General features: G+C 39.4%; 1 protein-coding gene and 1 long non-coding RNA gene across 3 annotated transcripts in view; one reads left to right on the top strand and one right to left on the bottom strand.

Moving 5' to 3' along the window:
• The window catches only part of edil3a (EGF-like repeats and discoidin I-like domains 3a), a 77,710-nt gene that overhangs the window by 1,368 nt on the left and 63,662 nt on the right, over positions 1–12,680 (top strand). The window lies entirely within an intron of this gene.
• The window catches only part of LOC130383874 (uncharacterized), an 88,499-nt gene that overhangs the window by 58,663 nt on the left and 17,156 nt on the right, over positions 1–12,680 (bottom strand). The window lies entirely within an intron of this gene.

Here is a 12,680-nt window from a genome sequence, read left to right as displayed (position 1 = left end):
GACAGCCAGCGACCTCCCCTAAGCTTGTTTTAACTTACCCACCATGATTAAGATTCTGAAGAGCTTCGTCTCGTCTGATCGTTGTTGTGTTATTAATATTATTATTATTATTATTATTATTATTATTATTATTATTATTATTATTATTATTATTATTATTATTATATTATTACTGATTCATAATCTTTGAAGGGTTATAATATAATAATTTATGCAACAAGGAGGGAGGCTCTACTCTCTCGTTCCGAACAGTACAGGGCCATTATAGCTACTATGTAAATGTAGTTAACATTTTGATATAAAATAAGTATCCTTATGAAACATAGACCTAGGAGAATATTATTACTGCTGGCAGTGGCTCAGGAGGTAGGGTGGGTTGTCTGGCAACTGGAAGGTTGCCGGTTTGAGTGTCGAGGTGTCCTTGAGCAAGACACTTAACCCTGGCTGCCGCCTTGCACTGGTGACAATGCTGTTGGTATATGAATGTGTGTGTGAATGTGAGGCAATAATTGTTAAGCATTTTGAAGGGCCACTGGTCTAAAAAACACTATATAAATGCAGGCAATTCACATTTTTCAAGCATTTATTTGACAAAATAACTGTCACTGGAACAGTATACAACAAATCTAAAATGTATTGACGTAACTTGATTCTTTGTGTGAGGAGTTATAACTTGTGAACTGACCACAAGGTAGCATTAATTTGAAGTGGCACAAGGAAATGTCGTGAAAACTGGGACACAAAGTGATTATTCCTCATGCTTGTGATCCGCCTGCATCCTTAAAATAACAGCAAGATCGACCAGGTCACTGTGAATGATGGGTTGGTGACCACTGCTGTTTACAGACGCAATATCCATACAACAACTTAACTTTGGAATTTTCTAGAATTCGGCCATTAGGCCTACTGATTTATCCCGATGAAGACGGGTGATGACGCGTGTACTGCCCAGCCCTATAGCTGCTCTCTGTTGATAATGGTCCGAGAGACTCAACTTTGAACCCATCGGATTGACAGTATATTCCATTGAATTTAGAGTGATTTGTGATGCAGTGCCTTATCCGATTGCATTCTTTGTAAACATTTGGGAAACTTTTTGCCAGCGCAGACAGATGTTGCTCGTATGGGTCACGTGCGGGTTAGGGGCTGATAAAATGGTTCCATATCGGAGGACATTGAACAGGCTATGATTCTTCCTCAGAATTTGATTTTCTGGGAAAATGTATTACAAATGATTATATTCTAATACACAACTTAAGTGTGCGGGATAGAAAAGATCCACAGGCCCAATTGAAAAGGCCTGCAATAGACCCTTATCCGAAAATCCAGCTTCATTGGTCTGAGGAGATCAGAAAGCAGAGAAGTTAACTTTGATGCAGGTAAATAGGCTAGATACTGAAATACTGATGCTGAAAGACAATGTGAGTAGGCAAGTGCCCAACCTGGTATTGAACTAATGCTGCATTAAAGCTACCTCTATGCCATCCAATTACCAGTAAAAGGTTAACTGGTGCAGCTTGGGTTTAAAGTCGAAATCTCTGAACCTCTGGTATTATTTTACACAGCTCTGGGTTACAGAGATAGAGAACTGAGGGCTACATGGTGACTGAACAGTAACGAGTAACTTCATTTAACAACCGTTAACTCGTAAATATACTTTCTATCTTGTGTCCGTTTTACTGTTCCCTCGGACGATAGTTGACCACAAACCAAGACCAAGGAATAATACTTTTACTACGTTAGCCTAATGGCAAGGCTATTGTGACTTTAATAGGCTAGTCGACGAATATCTATAATACCCCTTTACAGTTTAATGGTTACATTAAGGAAAATGGAGAATTGCTTTCTCTTGGCAGGACGTATGTGTTTTACGAAGCAGATGTGTGTTGGAGACTATTTGTTAGTTATTGGTAAAAACTAGAAGGGTATCATTAGCAGGTCAACGGCATGTTATTATCAAGTTGCATTGCCAGGCTGTGGGCAGGGCAGGTTAATGACTTGGAGACACTCGGTCTGATCCATGGGTCAGCAGCCACACGTTGCTCGCGTTTACCCCTCTCTGCCTTGTCAGTTCTCTTTGAAGCGGGCCAGAAAAATGCAAAATAAGTTGTCCACTGACAATTTCTTTCCAAAGTGTGCGGTCAACATGTAGAAGAAAGCAGGCGTGTAAGTGGGTCAAGGCTTCCCCTACTGTCTTCCTCCATTCGGAAACATACTTGCCTCCGGAGTCAGACAAACCTCAGTCTCTTCTACAACAAGTGTGGTTCAAGAGCAGAGGGCTGGAAGAGCGCTAGGCTTTCTCTTAACGGGCCACACACACACACAAGCACCACGGCTTCCAGGCTGTCCTCTTGAAGCCTGGCTCACATTCTCTCTGATGATAAAGCAGTCAACTTCTGCCTCATCATCTCAGGCCTCTAGAGCAGAATAAAGGACTATCAAATAAACAGCAAACAGACATTTGGACAGGACTGTTATGATGAGATTTCCTTTTGATAAGCACTATTTATGGCAACAAAGTCTGGCTCCTTTCATCTATGCATTGCTGTCTTCTTGTCCAGTAAATATGTAACTGTGTTGAGGCATTTGCGGCTTGGTAGTCCACAATGACAAGATGATCAGTTAGTATCACATTTAAGCTAGGAAGGATGGACCGACACCTCTGTTGAATGGCCATCGCCTTACGGAACCCTGAGGCCAGATTCCTGTCATAATTAGCATTTTGCCATGGCTACAAAGCAATCATTCTTATGGTACTAAAAATAAGAAGAATCTTATGACTACAGAAACACTACTGTTATCGAATGCCTTGGAGTTGTTGTTTGCACTTCAATGTTTTAACTAGTCTATCCTATTTCTTTCTCTTTCTGAAATTCTGACTAAAGGTAGACACGTTGTTAGCAGCTATCTGGCCTTGTGTACAAGAGGCTCCATTGTTTTATGGTTCAGACAATGCCTTCCTTCTTCTTCTGGCTCCTGTACCTCTGTTCCTGCTGTCCCATTGTCTTGGATCCAGTCTGCCCCATTGGGCATTTCATGAGAGAGAGCTGCACACACGGAACCTGAATGCATCCTTTATCTGAACATGTACTCATGTGCATGTGCGTGCGTCTCTGTGTGTGTCTGTGTGTGTCTGTGTGTTCAATAGTGTGAACTCCAGTGTTATGTTGTTTTGTTTTTGCTATTATTGCAATAATTGTTCATTGTAGACTTTAAAGTAAATGGTCTGCCATCTGCGAACCAATTGGAGAGCTTATTGTAAGCAAATTAACTAATTCATTGTTACTAAATTAATGCATTTAAGTCTCATCCACTGTTGAATTGCATTGTTTGCTTTGATTCCTGAGTGTGTGTATGGATTGAAGTGATTGCCGGATGAATGTTTCAGCTCTTACTGTGATGATTGACACCCACAACATTAACATAATGACACTGAGAAGGGTAATCTTCATCCAGTCGGCATGAAATTTTTAGAGGAATATTTACCATGGCAAAAACTGAATCTTACAGTATGTAGTACAAAACATAAGCTTCAAGCACAGCAATGCTTTGTGAGAAGTGTGAAGCCTTGCTGCATACAATGAAGGTTATCTCCATGGTCTGTTCCATACTTTTACAAGTCAGATGGTAAGCCTACATTTATGGCAAAAATATACTTAGATGGTCTGTTTCATTCTTTATTGAAATCATTTCAGCTGGATATCAAACAAATAATTGCACCACTTCAGTAATAAATAGGACCAAGAATATAAAGAGAGTACCTGTGATGATAAACTGGTCTGCTTAAATGCAGGCAGAGTGTGGCAATCTATTTAAAACGCTACGCTATTACATTCGTCATGCTCTGAAGGTTATGGACATTGCAAGGGTATCTTTTTAATAATAGATACATACAATCTACTGATGACCTTTCCAATGTTGTGAATGATATAATCTTAAATCATAGGAGGTGGGTCATCCAACGCTATGCACATCAACTATGCTGAGCTCAAATGCCAAGCGTATTGGATGGTAATAGATGTATTGTCCTGCTCCCTGATAATTAACCTAATTTGGATTGATTGATGTTTTTTGACAATACAACAACAAAGTAGACATTTATTACATAAAAACAAGAATGAACTTTGAACTCAGCTTTATTCTATTGTCAAAAAGTGCTTTACTATCATGCACGCTTACTGTCCTGTCTGTCTTAAATTAGGAACAACTGATAGTACACACAGTATCCATAGACACATGGATCATGATAGTTTTAAAGCTCTGACAATTATGGGCGGGTGAAGTCAGACTCAAACACTGATCCTTTAAGTGCTTAATTAAGGCAATGACAAAATGTTGACAAGGACTTTGCAAAATAAGAAAAAAAGAATGGAGGACTTAATGCAAATGACAGCATGTGGTGGCAGTAACAAGCATGGAAGGGATCACGCTCAAACATGAAAGTGGTCATTAGGACGTTTCATCTGTCGTGTCAGCTGAGTTTTAAGTGTGCTTAATGTCCCAGGCTGAGAGCGGGCTGCGGCCTTTCCTTTCAAGCCTAGGCTAGTCGGTTAGACCTCATAGTGGCATTAATCCCACCAAATCACCATGATTACCCCTCCTCTGGACCTGCAGTTCCCGGATTCAGGGGTGTTGGCCATGCGCTGAAAGGTTGTTTACAGAGATGAGATAATTTTTTGGTAATGTTACACAAGCAATTCTTGCTTCATGATTCAATTGTCTCAGTGGTTCTATCATGTGAAGCAGATGTGGGTCTGGCTGGTCTGGTGGCAATGAATCGTTTGGTTCACTGGAACAGCATTCACATGGAGGAATATTTTCCCCCATGTTAAATAAACATTGTCATTTGCCGGCACCTGGCAATGTCTTCCTCCAGTTGTTATGTTTGTATCTCCTGAATTACAAAGAATACTTTTCCAAGTGCCTTTGAGATTTTATTCAAGCCTCAATGGTCAAGTTCCCTGATTAACGGACCGTTTATGTTTAGAAAATGCCTTATATAGCGTACTTGCGTCTGAATGGATATGTCGGTCCTGCTGAAGCCTTTGCAGCAGAATATACTGGATTCTATCCGCATGTGTTAGACAAAGTAGGCTTTAGGGGGTTAAGGCTATGAGCTTTACTTCATTCTGATAAAATCTCTCCATGGTCAGCAGGAAAACCATCAGATTTGCATTAAGCCCATTCTTCTTTTTTGGGATCAAATGGGTGCAGGTAGCTTAAGATCTTACCTCATACAAGCCGTATGAAAAGGGCGAACGCTGGTTGTAGTTCTTCAGAAATATTGCAGACTGCATAATTTGCAGGGTTCAAAGTAAATTAATAGATAATATGATATATTTATAACGAATATTGATGTTTGTCTCATTGGTGCTTTAGTGTTCTGTTGGATTTGAATTAGGAAAAAAAATGCCCACCTAACCCGAACATTTTTGTAAACGTTACACGGTGACATTGCTTTCTGCTGGGTTGAACAGGAGAATACGTCTTCAAATGGCTGTAGCAACCAACCATTGGAATCAGATATTAGTTTCCCAGTAGAAAAACAACTCAGGGATTCTGTCTCAGAATCACTACATATTACATTTTTGCAAAGTTCCTATGGCGATACATCAGTAATTTAGTAAGAGGACACACATTTTTGCTAGGCTGGAAACCTGGAAAATGAAGATTGTATTTAGCACACGGAAGTAAATAGTAGAAAGATAAAGAACTATAGATCACATAATGAAAAAATAAACCCTGGAAAGTATAGTAAATTGATGTTAGATGTTTAAAAACAGTATCAAAGGGATTTAGCGTGTATTGTTCCTTAAACCCTCCCTTGTATGTGGACAATAACATCAACCCCTTCTAAGACGTAGCTCCACACTATGATACTACAAGTGTCAGAGAAGCTAACCTTCTCTCAGACGTGGCAATCAACATCAACCACTGCCCAGATGGAGCTCGACACATTGATCCACCTTCATGACATTTATTCCCTTGTTCGTGCCTTGGGAAAAGGCACTACGACATCACGAAAAGAAGCCAACTTAGGTTGAAGCGGTTTTGTGTTCACTGCCCCTTCAAGAAAAAACAACAAAGTAATGTTTTTAGCCGGGTATTGCACGTCATCGTCCTCCTGTGATCTGCTCCAAAGGGGATGGAGCATTTCACTGCCCAGATAACTTCCCTTTTGATATGCATAAGGAGCTGTCAGCCATGTGTGAATGTGTAAATGTGTGTGTACCCGTGTGTAAACCTGCGCATGTGTGAATTCATCCCTGCTTGAAGCTTTGAGAGATAACCCAAAAATGTCAGCCGAAAAAGTCCAGGCAGATTCCGGGCAGCTTTTCCCCAAGTTGTTTTTGCAGAGTGTGGCTGTGCATCTAAACCTCATTTGCCAATATACTAACAGTTCCCCTTTATTAATCATGTCAGCCTGTCTGCCCTCCGACTGCATGGGTAGAATTCCAACGAGGGGTATATTCGCTGAGTGATTGATTGAGAGCAGGAACCCTATGTTGAAGACAAGAATATCAAAGAACACAATGTGATCCTGGGAATGAACAAATATGAGCTTGCTGTGCACCTGTGATATGAATATAACAGCTTTCTCATAACCAATGTGTCTCACTGACCGTTTGTGCATAAACACGAAATCTGGGCTTGGGGTGCTTGTCCTTCAAACAATTTCTCCCTGCTGCTGCCTTGTACTGGATCTACTTCTGAATAAGTTTTATCCACACTATTTATATTTATAGCAGTAGGATCAGAGAAAAAAGTTGTGTAAGCTTGCTGTAATTATCAAATCTTGGGTAAAATACATGTATCATTACGTGACATCTAATATTGGAAGAAAGATATTCTGGGGAAACATGGTTTATTAGCACTTAAGTCTTGTCCCAGGTGTGAATCTGCAGTTACACTTCCCAGCATCCACACCTTCTTCATCAAACTCACTGAGAAAGAATCCAACAGGGGTGATGATTTGTGTTTGAAGAGTCTTCCCGCTTTGTGCATTGGGGAGACGAGAATACATGTAGGGGAGATATTTAGTCATGGAAAGAGGTACAGAAAAATGGGCGGCGTGTATGTTTGTAATGAGGCTACCAAGGCTCTCCTGAGCAAACTAGGCCACCCGTAATGAGCATGCAGAGAGACCACAGTAGGGTTTGTGGGGCAGATAAATAGACGAGATGGAGAAATACAGAAGGGTGGGGAGGAGGAGTATACACAGGGAGCAGGAAAGGATTGCATCAGAGATAAAGCGAGCATGTAAAGATCGAAAGTAAAATTGCATAGTTAAACATGTGACTGTGATTTATTATTTATTGTGATTTATTTTAATGATTAGGGACTTCTGTTATTTTCTGTAGGATTCAAAGCATCATCATGCCTTTCTTTACATGAGCTTCCCTGATACTGGTTGCCATGGAGTTTTGAAGGGAGTCTGTAGGCTACAATTGGTTTTGTACACTATTTTGACGCAGTCACATTGTGACACATTGTTGGAAACAATAGTAATATAAAAAAGAACAACAATAAACTGTAAATGTTGATGTTTCCCATCCATAATTGTTCACCTTACGAGAAGCTAGCCCCTTTCTTTTGAGGTTCTTTGTGAACCCAGCACAAGCTAGCACTTGAACACAGTCCATTATCACTGCACAGGGCCCATGTTGAAGTGAGTATCGATCCTTTCCTTAGACAAAAGCCTGTTGAGCACCTCTAAAGGGCTTAAGAGTTTGCTAAAGGGAGGACCATCCAGAGTGCAAAATAATAAAAAATAAGGGCAAATGTGGTACCAGCCTCTTCGTAACAAGAGGAAGGCATCAGGCCTAACAGGAGTAGGAATTCTTTACTAACTTTTTTTTTTACTCATCCACGCTGCAATTGTTTCCATGTTTGAATTCCTACTCTCAAAGTCTAGCCATCTCAGAATATTGTCTCTAATGGAATTCTTTATTCCACTGACTGCCGTTTCTTATTCAAATACCACAAACTGCTATTTGACTCCCAATAGACCGATTGCATCGGGGAAAACTTAGACGTGGTTAGACGGAAATTCTCACAAATGTAGTTATTTTTGGTACACACAGCATGTTGTATTTATGGCCTGTGAAATTAGGGACCCTTCACACCTTCTAGATCTAGAGGAATGGTAGATGGGGATGACACCAAAGCCAAAATCAATTATTGGACAGTAGGAACATTAAAGTTAGATTTAGGTATGAAGGTTTTCTGGAGTGCGAATGAGGATGAGAGAAGCCACCGGGCTAGCTTGCGGTGACCAAAGCCTAACCACATAGCTGTGATTATGTGTTTGGCTCCATGCCAAGCCTCGCTTCAGTGGAAAACACTGCAGTAGTTTTGCAGTCACGGTTGCACAGACTTTATTCAATGATGCATGGTTGTGGTAGCTTTGTGTCTCACTAGAGGTGACAATAAAGTTTTTTATGATTTTTATGAAGTTATTGGTTATGATCGACAATGAATTTGTTTTCCTTGTTATGTACGATTCTTTTTGACCTTGGCAATTAGGCGAGTGCGATGTTTGTAATCAACATCGTACCGAGGGTGTTTCTTGAAGTAAAGAGATTCATTAACAAAACACAGTTTACTAAATGGCTAAATGGTTTAAAGTTCATGTTCAAGCATGAGATTTATATTCATTTTTACCTTACTTAAACCCCACAACTTTTCCGTGTTAAGTCTCACGGCTCTCTTGAGCATTGCTTTTTGAGGCTTGTATCTCATAGAACCGACCCTGTATGTTTTGGCTTGCTACAGCCTTCTTTGTTTTTCTTTTTTTCACTGTGATGTTTACATTCACTGTATTCTCTAAACATCGTCTCTCTCTTCTCGCCGCTTCATCCCTAAGGCCAGAGCGAGCTCATTCCCTCAAGCTATTACAACCAATTTGGAGGGGTGGCTGTGCCCCCGCCCCCTCCACACAAACAACCCCCTTCCCACAAACACAACAACCCCCCCCCCCCCCCCCCCCCCGCACACACATTTCTACACAAAACCATTTGAAATACTGATTCAAGGGTTTATCTTCCCGGTTGGGAATTGAACAACTGGCCTCTAAATTCTTTATTGAAAAGAAAAAATATATGGGACACTTTCATGGCCTTTTCTTTTATCCTTTGACATTGTGTGATTGAGGAAGAAACACAATTTTAGCAATAGAAGGACACAAGGAAATACATTGGGATTTCTCACATCCAAAATTGCCTTCTCCTACCACAGGACTCTCCATGGTGGATTATTACTTGACAGCGTTGCACAGAATGTTCATAGCCCGACCATTGCTTGCTGAAGGACTTGGCTCTAAATTATATGAACAGGTCAATGTGGATGCACATGTGTTGGGGCACTAAGGCGCTTGGCTGTCCTAGTGCTCCAGTATTCAAAGTTCTTACAAATCTGGAGAGCAGTGATATACAATATTTTTAGCTTTATTGACAATCAAAGCTTGATCAATAAGATAAGTTCTCTCTTTTTAGTAATGGCAATCTGCAGAAAGCAATTTGCCAGAAAGGCATGTTTTACAATGATGTGTAATGTCCCATTTGGTCAGTATGTATGTTAATAATAATAATAATACATTTAATTTAGAGGCGCCTTTCAAAACACCCAAGGTCACCTTACAGAGCATATAGTCATCATACATATTTAAAAAAAAAGACATTGTGGAAAAAATAAATAAATAAATAAATAAATAAATAAATAAATAAATAAATAAACATAAGCAATAAGAAATAAATAAAACAAAAACAAGACAAAACAAAACAAAAAAACAATCAAAACAGTGATCAGTTAGACGTTGTGTGCGAGTTTGAACAGGTGAGTTTTGAGTTGTGACTTGAAGGTTGTAATGGTGTCTGACTGTTTTATGTGTGGGGGGAGGGAGTTCCAGAGCCTGGGTGCTGAACAGCTGAATGACCGGGCACCCATTGAAGTGAGTCGTGATGTGGGGATACATAGTAGTCCAGCAGAGGTTGAGCGGAGGGAGCGGGAGGGAGTGTATTCTTGGAGGAGGTCGCAGAGGTAACTGGGGGCTAGGTTGATGAAAAGTATATATGAATATTTTCTACATCTACATACCATTGGAAGTCTTCCCAGATTCAGGCTTGGTTATGACCATATAACCTCAGACAGAACCAGCGAACAGCAAAGTGGAATGCAATTCTAAAGCTATGAGGTCAATGAGGTTGTGGTGTACACAGCTGTGGATGTTTAGAAACGACTGTCATCAATACGATCTTGGGAAAGTAAACCAGTCCCTTTCAATGAAATACACAGACTTTTAAAAACAAATAATCTCTTTGCTGCTCTGCGCTTGGCATATGTGTACTGTCCTTGCTTGACAGTATGGTATTAGCATGTACAACAGTTGGTGAGGTGGTCGGTTTTCAGGTTCTTATATATATTCTTATATAAACCCCAACTGTTGAGTTTTGAGATTTTTCACTTGTGCCATCAAATGCTCTTTATATTAGTTATCTGTATTATGTACACATGCACAAAAAAAATACCTGAACTGAACTGCTCGCTGAGGAAAAACACCAAATCCATTAAATATGTGATCCATTAAATATATTTTTAGCTCCTTAAAAATATATTTGATGGATTACCTTGATACATTTAAATGTATAATGTGATTTATTCAGGGTTGTATTTGTGGTGCTTGCATTCTTTTCAGACTGAACAGCTAAACAACTATTGTTTTATTAGCATTTTCATTATTATGATTACAATGTCAGTATACAGTATTTGCTATCTAAATATCAGATTAACAGTATCCTCATTATCACAATTATGTTTCATATTCTAAGAAGTCCAAGGCTTTTGCTAATGTGTGAGTCATTTCACACCAACCACCCACACAACGCTGAATGTATTAATGCTAATCAGGACTGTTGCAGAACAAATATATGGATGGTTGATGTTTCCAGTGAAACTCTAGCATACGCTTGGAGTCATAATATGACAACAGATTATTTCTCTGGTCTCTAGTCCTCTGTGTTGGCATGTTTACACCATAGTTCCCGTATTTGTGAATATTTATTTGGAAAAAACAAATCAAAAGATCAATTATTCAAAAGACAGATTTGCATTGATCTTATGTCACTTACAAGCAGGTATAAGTGGCATGAATCCAAATTGAGTAAATAGTCTGATATGTTGAGGCATATCATGTATAGTTTTATAATTTAGGTCATGTCAAGTCCTGAGACTGGAGGTGCATTGCTGGTGACCGTCCACTGTTACTGTACTAGTGCTAAATGGATAGCCGAAATCCATTACTGAGATTGCTTCTTACTTACTGGTGATGCCATGGGTCTTGCGGTAATAAAACAAAAGGACACCAACTTTATACTTTTCTTGGGATATAGTCACTGGAATCATGGAATCATGGGAATCAGTCATATAAATATAAAGTATAATGTTTCTTATCTATTAAACAATGGAAAAAATGCATATGATACAAATGTTTGGGATACTGATTGACACAATGCCATCTGTGATGCAGTGTGGAAATACTTTCAATTTGACATTTTTAAACTAACTTTTCTAACTTACTATTAACTTCCCCAAAGCCGGCACAATGTGCGACTTCAATGAAGTTTCCTATGAAAATGTTATTGTTTACTCTAATGAGCACAAACAAGTCATTATATTTAGTATCCACATTCTTAATGATAAATGCCATTCATGTGGTGATAATCTGTCAAATGTTTGTGGAGACTCGTCAGTTGCTAGGTGTGAATGATTACCCACCCCAAAAAGCTTTTTTTTTTCCAATACATAGATAATACGTTTGTCACAGAATGCATTATAATTCAACAAAGTTTTGATGAATCCAATTGGCCAAATGTCACCGTCTGGCATTTATAGCACCATCGCCTGATAAAGCCCCCAATCAAAGTCAATCCAAAATTTAACAAGCAGAAGGTTGTATTTCAGAAAGCATAATACAATCTCCTTGGGTTGTATTGCTACTCTCAGCTATCGATCAATACGATACTGGATATTCTCATAACAATATTTTCATACTATTCAAGAAATAAATACAGATTTTGTCTTTCAAATGGCAATAAAAAATTAGTCAAACGCAAATTGGTGGAATATTAGACGGAAAATACGCTCATGTACATTGCAATGAAAACACACATCCTCCTCCCTAACCTCACACATTGCTAGTGACAATGTGCGAGGTGGTTTAGTCTCAACAAATACAAAGCTGTGGCATTTGCTTGCTTGGATGTCAGATGGTAGATTTTAGTGTGGCGTTACACCTGGCGTAATGAGGTTGTTTCTGTATTCTCAGTCATGCTATTACTGTATTGTGCTACAATCATAGACACAGACTGCATACCCTCTAAAAAAACGGGGGAGCCTGTTCTATGTTAATCTCACCTGAATTCTGTAAATACATGGCTGCTAGTGCACGAGTGCATTGCATGCACCAACACACACACATACCCATATAACCACCCACACATACACGTAGTACAGTGAAGGAAAAGTGTCACGAGTTGGTTTATGATTCAATGTTTAAATACGTATCACTCACTTTTTATGTTTAATAGTGTGCCTTATTTGTATTGCAAGATGTCACCCAATGACACTTTGTCACACCCACATAAAGTTCACGGCGATTAAGTTGGGTTAGGGTTTCATTAAAC

This window comes from Gadus chalcogrammus, chromosome 6 (assembly GCF_026213295.1).
Source record: "Gadus chalcogrammus isolate NIFS_2021 chromosome 6, NIFS_Gcha_1.0, whole genome shotgun sequence".
NCBI lineage: Eukaryota > Metazoa > Chordata > Actinopteri > Gadiformes > Gadidae > Gadus > Gadus chalcogrammus.
The sequence above is the reverse complement of the archived record's forward strand: the minus strand, read 5'-3'. Positions and strand labels throughout refer to the sequence as shown.